The sequence below is a fragment of the Akebia trifoliata genome, chromosome 14, assembly GCF_017979445.1.
Source record: "Akebia trifoliata isolate Shusen 1 chromosome 14, ASM1797944v1, whole genome shotgun sequence".
NCBI classification, from domain to species: domain Eukaryota; kingdom Viridiplantae; phylum Streptophyta; class Magnoliopsida; order Ranunculales; family Lardizabalaceae; genus Akebia; species Akebia trifoliata.
Genome location: NC_141388.1, coordinates 20,387,469 through 20,395,645, shown reverse-complemented (window position 1 = coordinate 20,395,645; position 8,177 = coordinate 20,387,469). Strand labels below are relative to the sequence as shown.

General features: G+C 36.9%; 1 pseudogene; it reads right to left on the bottom strand.

Moving 5' to 3' along the window:
• Window positions 1–2,120: 2,120 nt before the first annotated feature.
• On the bottom strand, window positions 2,121–4,179 carry LOC147386516 (homeobox-leucine zipper protein MERISTEM L1 pseudogene; annotated as a pseudogene).
• Window positions 4,180–8,177: the final 3,998 nt, after the last annotated feature.

Here is an 8,177-nt window from a genome sequence, read left to right as displayed (position 1 = left end):
GTTAGGCACCCTACTCTATCCACTGTCGGTGGTAACCTCGAACTCGATCCACTTTTGTAAATAAAAATAAAATAGAAAGGAATCGAAAATCTGATATGTGCCCTCAAGTATGAGGGACTTTAATATTTATTCAAACCATTGAGGGCACCCTTATTGAAAAAGGGGCCCTTTGATGGTTCAAGCCATTGGTGGTATGCATGTAGGTGTAAAGAGGGGGAGAAGTAGAAGAGGAAAGTGGGGAAGAGAAGGGGGTGATCCTTATCCAAACCCACCTTAAACTTGATTTGCTCTTCTTTATCCTCCCAAAATATGAATCTTCTTTTCTTGGTCTTGATTATGATAATAAGTTAGATTTTTGTTAGTTGAAGGTTGAGTATGATAATGAGAGAGAGTTGAGAGTTGAGAGTTAAGATTAGAGGGTTGAGATTAGAGGGTAGTGAGAGAGAGGGATTTTTTCTAATGAGACTTGGGAGTGTTTCTCAAATTTTCATTAGGTAGTGAGAATTGAGGATGAGGGGGGTTTTATAGAGTTTGGGAGTTATTTTTAAGGATAAAATTGGGTCAAATGATGAGGAATGGTACAATGGTATGGGATTTAAGAGAAAGGTAGAGGTAAATTAGAAGGGTTTGAAGGGTATTTGTGTAAGAAGGTTAAATGGGTTGAGTATTAGGTGAAGGATAATAAATAGTGAGGATGGGATGGAAGAGAGTGATGGATGGGTTGAGTGTTTGGGGAGTGGTGTTTGGATTTGAGAGAATGAGGGGTGTAAGAGGGTGGTTGATGATATTTTAGGAGGGTGTGGGAGATGATGTCATGTGTTAAAATGGGTGAAAATGAAGGGTTGAGATGAATTGATGGGAGAGTATGAGTGTTTGATTTGAGAGGAGGGATGTGGGTTTAGATTGTAAATGTGGGTTTTGTAGGGAATGATGAGGGAGATTAGGGGGAGGTATAAGTTAGGGGTGTGGGTATATTAGATTTTTTTAGAGAAAAGGTGATAGGTTGATGTGGGTAGATTAGGGAGAGGTATAGGTTAGGGGTGTGAGTAGATGATGTTTAGAAAAAAGGTGATGGGATAGGTTGGGGATGAGGGAGGTGAGATGGGGTGATGACATGTGTCATTTTTGATGAAAAAGTGATGATTGATTTGATGTGGGTTGTGGTTTATGGGTTGGATATGGATTTGGGCTTAACGGTATTGGGTTTGGGTTTTAGGAAGGTTGTAAGTATTTTAAGATGGGATAGGGTTTGTTTTAGGATAGGGTTGGATATGTTGGAGATATTTTGGGATTTAGGTTATGTGGAGTTAGGTTTAGGGTAAGGGGTAAAGTGAGGGATTGATTTTAAAGAGTTGAAGGTTGGTGGACCGTAGATGGGCTTAGGGTATTTTTGGTGTCGGTGATGAAGCGGTGAGGGTAGAGGAAATGATAGGTGTCCCAAGTCTCATTTTTTTATTTTATTAATTTTTTGAGGTTTTTGAAAATATTGGTTTGATCAAAATGCCACGTGTTGGCAAGTCAGGCTTTTTAGGCCCGTTGGCGAGTTTTATTGAAAATCGGGTATTTTTGGATTTAGGAGTGGAGCAATGAAGGTGGGGTTGCACCAATTCTTTCTGGTAGGCCCACTAGACCACTAGGAGGTCTCAGGGGCCTAAGTTCGATCAAAACGCCATATTTGAGTGATTCGGGCTTTTGAGGTCTGTTGGCTAATTTTTTTGAAAGATTGTTATTTTTGGACCCTTTCGAGTGGGGGCCCGTTCGAATTGGGGTGTCTACAACTGCCCTCTTTGCAGGAATTACGTGCAAAGAACTACAAAAATAGACTAAACCCCTATTTGTACGGGCCAGAAAATTTTTGTAAAAACACGACTTCGGATTACCGATTGAATTGATGAATTTTGTGAAAAATGGCAACTCAAGCATAGGGTCTGACAGAGTTTTGCCTTATTAATTCCTTGATCTCGATGGCGCGGAGCTCGTGTGAGATCTTGGATTTGATGAAAATTTGGTGAGTTTTGAAATCCGACTATTTCTTCGATTGTGTTTTGACAAATCGGAGTTGAGTGCAACTCGAAGGATTTTTGAAGTTCTTTTATTTTTTTTTTAAACATATTTGGAAGTCAATTTGATGCATTGTCCCTTGTAATGACGCCTTTGATCCTTTCAATGGTGCAAGCAATAAGGTTGTTAACAGTTGTCACAAATCCAATAGAGAATTTTGCTACTGGAGTTGGATCAACCAAAATCTGAAGGCAGGAGGGCTGCATAGTTTGAGTCGCCCCCATTTAGAACCACATTATTTGCAACAGTATCAACAGGAGCATAAACTACGAAACAACCTGTTGTATCGGTGCTACTCTCTTGCAATATCAACATGTTGTTCTGGTTGGAATTTGGAGTATTTACTCACAGTAGAGATACACAGTTACTAGGATCTTGGTCATTTGAATAACACCATCGTTTAGAAAGGATATCCCACTCATCACGAGAATTCTCATTCCGAAAGAAATCAAATACTCTCTTTGGTGGAACAGGAAGCCAGAAAGAAGTGGCTGCACTTAGCACAATACCAGGAGGTCGGCCTGGGTTGTCTATGTTCTTTTTGGTCATGACCCTCACATTTTCAGCTCTACTTCCTGATAATGTAGTCTATGTGTAAGTGGTAGAAGCACTCACACCAGAGCGAAAACTCATCACCATTCTCTCAGCTAGTTTCAACATACTCTTTCGCCCTTCTTGATTTGTTATCACACCAATATCTCTAGCTGGCATGTTACTAGCCATAAAACTTGCAAGGCGTTCGTACTGTCGATCTAAGGTAGCAACCCATCGCTTTGCTCCAAATCCAAAGTCAAAGTTAACCAGTGATTTATATATAGTGTGAACTACTTTGTCATCCACTTCAACATGTTCAATCCATACAACCTTGGAGTATCCATTCGGCATTTCTTGGGTTACACAGCAAGGCCTTCTTCGACGTCTCAATATCGGGTTAGGACGTAAATGGTCCAAGGACACATCAACAACCACCCAAATTCCTTCAAAGTGCTGTTTATAATATTTTACAAAGAAACTCTCTCGGGTTGGAACGAGAGGTGAAGAGACTTGGAATTCTACTGTCATCACTTGAAGGGCTCCATTGTAGTTTCCTGCTACGCCTATTGATAAGACCTTGAGAGTCATTTCTCTTGAAACAATGTTAGAAAACACAGTGGACCACTGATTCACATCGATAAGGATCTCAACAAGGTTAATATGATTAATGATTACAATGGCACTTTCTCGTGAAGCTTCTATTTTCAATCCAAAAGGTTTCAGCCCAATTACCCTAGGAAAAGTTCCCATGTACTCTTCTTCATTTAGAATCTCATAAGTATCGTCAAGGCTATACATCCATAAGGGTTCCCCAAATTGGGCCATTCGGATCAGCTCTTCCATTATTGAAACTGCAAGCTAAATGATCAATGGTTTATCTGCCTCAGTAAGCCCGGAGAGTGATCTCAGGAGAGGCTTGCTCAGGATCTTTATTTTGATACATTTGCATCTTACTTGGTGAGTCGTGATGCTTCAAATGCTGAGGTGGTGATGATGGGGCAAGCTGCCTGAATTCATGCCTTGGAAGAGAGATTTGATCGAGACGTGTGATTGGCACCATATATTTTCATATTTTCTTTTTGTAATGTGAAACTTTTGAAATGAAAAAATAGGTTTTTTACTTACTTGGCCTCAAGTGTATCTATTGCTTTGAAAACATGAAGTTTGAATCAGTCCTAGATTTTTCATCATCGGCCAAAATAGTAGTTTTGAAAATGTTTGAATTTTTGTGATTTGTCTTTATCAAATAAATATTGAAGATGTAGAATATGAACATTTTTGAAAAAAAAACATTTGTTACTTCGATGATTTATGTGCTTTTGCCAATTACTGAGGATATAAATGTTAGTAGCTCTTTAGCTCTTTTAGAGTCTTCCCCAATGCCCTAGTACTGAGTGAATATCGATTGAGCGTGGGACTTGGGATTTCGGAAAATTTTTGCCGTTCACAGTTTATACTCATATAGGCCAGGAGTTATTTTATTTTATTTTATTTATTTATTTATTTATTTTTATTTTTATTTTATTTTATTTTCCCTTATTGCCCATGGTGCCAGTACTATTTTACCAGACCCGGTTTCCACATTTTTGCACATCGACACCCTTTTTTAGGTTTTCATCGTGCCGGTGGCTTTGATCTTGCCATAATCTAATTCTTTTACTCATAGCGCCCTTTCGGATTTTCACTATGCCCTTTCGGACTATGCTTATAATTTTTTGGATTTTTACATTACAAATCTTGTTTGGAGCCTCTGTATCTTTGTGGCTTGGTGACTCAAGTTAAGCTGCGAGATTGGTGACTCTACTCTTGTAGTGGCGTTCTTTCTTAAGTAATCAATCTAGATTCTCCTCTCGAGTGTGCTGACGACTTTTCATGTTTCGACAACCCAAGTTAAGCCGTGAGATCGACTACTTTACGCTTCGAGTACTCTTTTTTTTTTAACTCCCCTCTCGAGTCTTTCAACGACTAATAAAACTTGAGGTCTAATCAAGTTACAAGATCATTGGTGCTATCATCGTCATTGTGAAGCCTTTAGAACATTCCCTGATCCGAAAGAACTTTTGGTGGGATGAAACGTTGGCTTAGGTTAAGGGTATTGGAAAAGATACAAAAAGTTTAAGATCTGGATCTATATAGAATGGGTTACATGTGGGGTTTGTCTATTTTTGTTTCGAAAAAGTGATCTATGTCTCCCAATGTCTCTCGAACTTGTTTAGGTTGGAGATTTGGGTCGAGCTCAAGGTCAAGTGTTCAATTTTTGACTTTTTTGATTTTTTTGTATGTTTAGCCGTTCACAGTTTATCCTCATGCGGGCCAGGAATACCTTGATGCTTTTTTTTTTTATAACGTTGACTTGCCCCGGTCTTAAGTTAAAAAATGAACGTGGTGGCTGAAAAGGGCTGACTAGGGTTAGACAGTTATTTTCAGGATAGCAAAGATGGCCTTTCGTCATCTCAGGATCAGTTCTCAGGCGTAATAGTTCTTGACAGTGTCAGCATTGATCTGTTGCGGAAAGACTTGTCCGTCCATTTCTGTGAAAATCAGACCTCCTCCCATCATTATCTTTTTCATGATAAATGGTCCCTCATAGTTTGGTTGAAATTTTCCCCTGGCGACTTCTTGGATTGGCAAAATTTTCTTCAAAACAAAGTCTCCTGGTGAGAAATCTTTAGGCTTGACTTTTTTGTTGTAGGCACGAGCTATTCGTCGTTGATAGATCTGTCCATGGTAAATAACTGCAAGGCGCTTCTCTTCAATCAAATTCAGTTGATCAAATCGAGTTTGCATTCATTCAGTTTCATCTAACTCTACTTCTTTTAAGATCCGGAGGAAGGGAATCTCAACCTCGACGGGTAAGATTGCTTCCATTCCATATACCAATAAGTACGGAGTTGCCCCAGTTGAGGTTCGAAATGAAGTTCGATAAGCATGAAGGGCGAAAGGCAACATGTCGTGCCAATCCTTATATGTGACTGCCATCTTCTCGATGACTCTTTTGATGTTCTTGTTGGCAGCCTCAACTGCTCTGTTCATTTTGGGTCTGTAAGGTATAGAGTTGTAATGAGTGATCTAGAAGTCTTCGCATATCTTGATCATATCCTTGTTCTTGAAGTTCTTGGCATTATCAATTACTATTTCATTGGGAAGCCCATACCGACAGATGATGTTATACTTGAAAATTTTCAAGACATTGCTTTTGGTGACTGTAGACACCCAATTTTTACACTCGCCTGATTAATCAACTCGACAACCCGAGTGCAACGGTTCCCAATGATGGATGATTATTCCAATGCTTTATTTTGTTACCATATATGTTTTAGAAATCTGGATGAGGTATCTCGAATTGACAAAATTGTAGAAACCACGCTACGCTAGGAAAATATAATCCCAAAAACATAGAAATCATCATTTTACAGACAAAAACAAATTTTACGATAAAAATCACTAAAAATGACCAAATTACCAAAATACCCCTAACATCAAAAAAATCCTAGAGCCTACGTTACGCTTAGGAAAACCCATTCAAACACATAAAACAACAAATCGAGACCAAATAAATCATTTTGCCAATTTTCACAGAATTCGACAAAATTACGAAAATGCCCCTCATAAAGTTCACGACCATTCCACAAAAAATTTCATAAATGACACAATGAATTTTTTATGAAAAATCGATTCTAAAACATCCTAGAACATCAAAAACCAACTTGAAACACAAAAAGTCCTCTCAAAGGGCAAAACGATAATTTTACAATTTTTATAATTAAAAATTTTAAAATTAATAAATAAAACATTAAATAATTAAAGTGAAACATTAATAAAATTAATTTAAAATTTTAAACTAAAAAAATCGATCAATCAGGCTCTCAGGCAAAATTGTTGAGGGTTGCCAAGATATTTATTCAAGAACCCCTCCATTTGGGGGTCCAAAGAATTAAAGATTTAATAGAGGGGCATTCTCCAAAAAATTAAATTCAATCAAGTAAGACTAAAGTCAAAATTAAAGTCAATCAAGTAAGACCAAAGTCAAGATATACAGTCAATCAAATAAGACTAAAGTCAAGATCTTAAAGTCAATCAAATAAGACCAAAAGTTAAAACCCTGATAGAGTTCTAATTAAATAATAATTCTATTTAATAGAATTCTAACTAAAATATAACTCTACCTAAAACAATTATAATTAAAATATAACTCTAACTAAAAGAATTATAATTAAACACTAATTCTATCTAAATAAACACTTAAAAAAAATCTATAAATAAGGGTCCTCACACCCTATTTTCGTATCAAATAATAAACCCTAAGAGAAGTAGGTCAAAAAGCTTTCCTAGCCTTCCATAAACCCTAATTTTGAAGTCCCAATTCCTTACCTAACACCTATACTTCGATTTTAGCTTGAAAAACACCTAGAAGTCCTTCAAAAACACCTAAAAATCCATAAATAAATATGAAGAATCTAGATTTAAGAAAAAGATACCTCGCCTCGGAGATCAGAAATCAGATCCAGAGACAGAACGAAGCGAGGAGTACTATACAAGGAGTTACTCTGTTAGATCTGAGGGAACGAGAACGTTGTCTTCGGAAAGGTATAAATTTTTTAATTTTTCTTTATTACTTAGGTCTTTTAGCAATGTAATTTATTTGGAAATTATTAGAGACCAGCGTTTGCCGGGCGGGGTTGGTGCCTAACACCTTCCAACCCCGTAACTTGATCCCCAGACTCAGTATTTTTTAGTAAATTAGTCATTTTTATCCGTTTTGAATCTATATTCGGTTCCTAGACTATAATAACTTGGTGGCGACTCCCAAACCTCAAAGGTCAAAAGCGGATCCGCGCACCCCGCGGATCGAGAGCGCTTTCAATGGCGACTCCACTAGGGACCATTGAGGATCAGACTTGAAAAACCCCATATATGGGATGCATTGCTAGTAGGACCTTTTTTTTATTTTTATTTATTTTTAGTTATTTGTTTATTTGTTTATTTTATTTTTTTATCATTCTTTTTGGCTTAATTATGAATCATTTGTTTGGATTCCGAATACTTTATTTTGGCACATTTTCATAGTTCAATCTATGATCATTCGGAATGATCCTAAATAATGCAGGATGTCAAGAGCATAACAGTGTGAAAAAAATGGTTGTTGAACCATTCTCATTATTTGGTTTATTTTATATTTTTTTTGTCGTATTATTTTTTCTTGGCATTGGCATTATTTGGATAGGTCATTTTGGAGTATCCTTTTTTATGATTCAATCTAGGGTCGTTTTGGGATGACCCTAAATAATGAAAGATTCAAATTGACATAAATTGAGGACGGAATGATGGTGGTTGGGATGAGAGTTATGATTTTTTTTTTTTTTAATCTTGGATGAATTTTTTTTTAGTGCGTTACTAGGCATATGCGGCGAGTTGTGAAAATAAATTATTTGTGAGTAATGCACTAAGAAACACAAAAAGTGTTTTTTTTAATGTTGTTCGTGATGAGTAGAGAATTCCAAAAAAAAAAAATATCAAAAAAAAAATCGTAAAATTTTTTTTTTTACACGTGGTGTGCCATTAGCAGAAAACAACTTTTACTG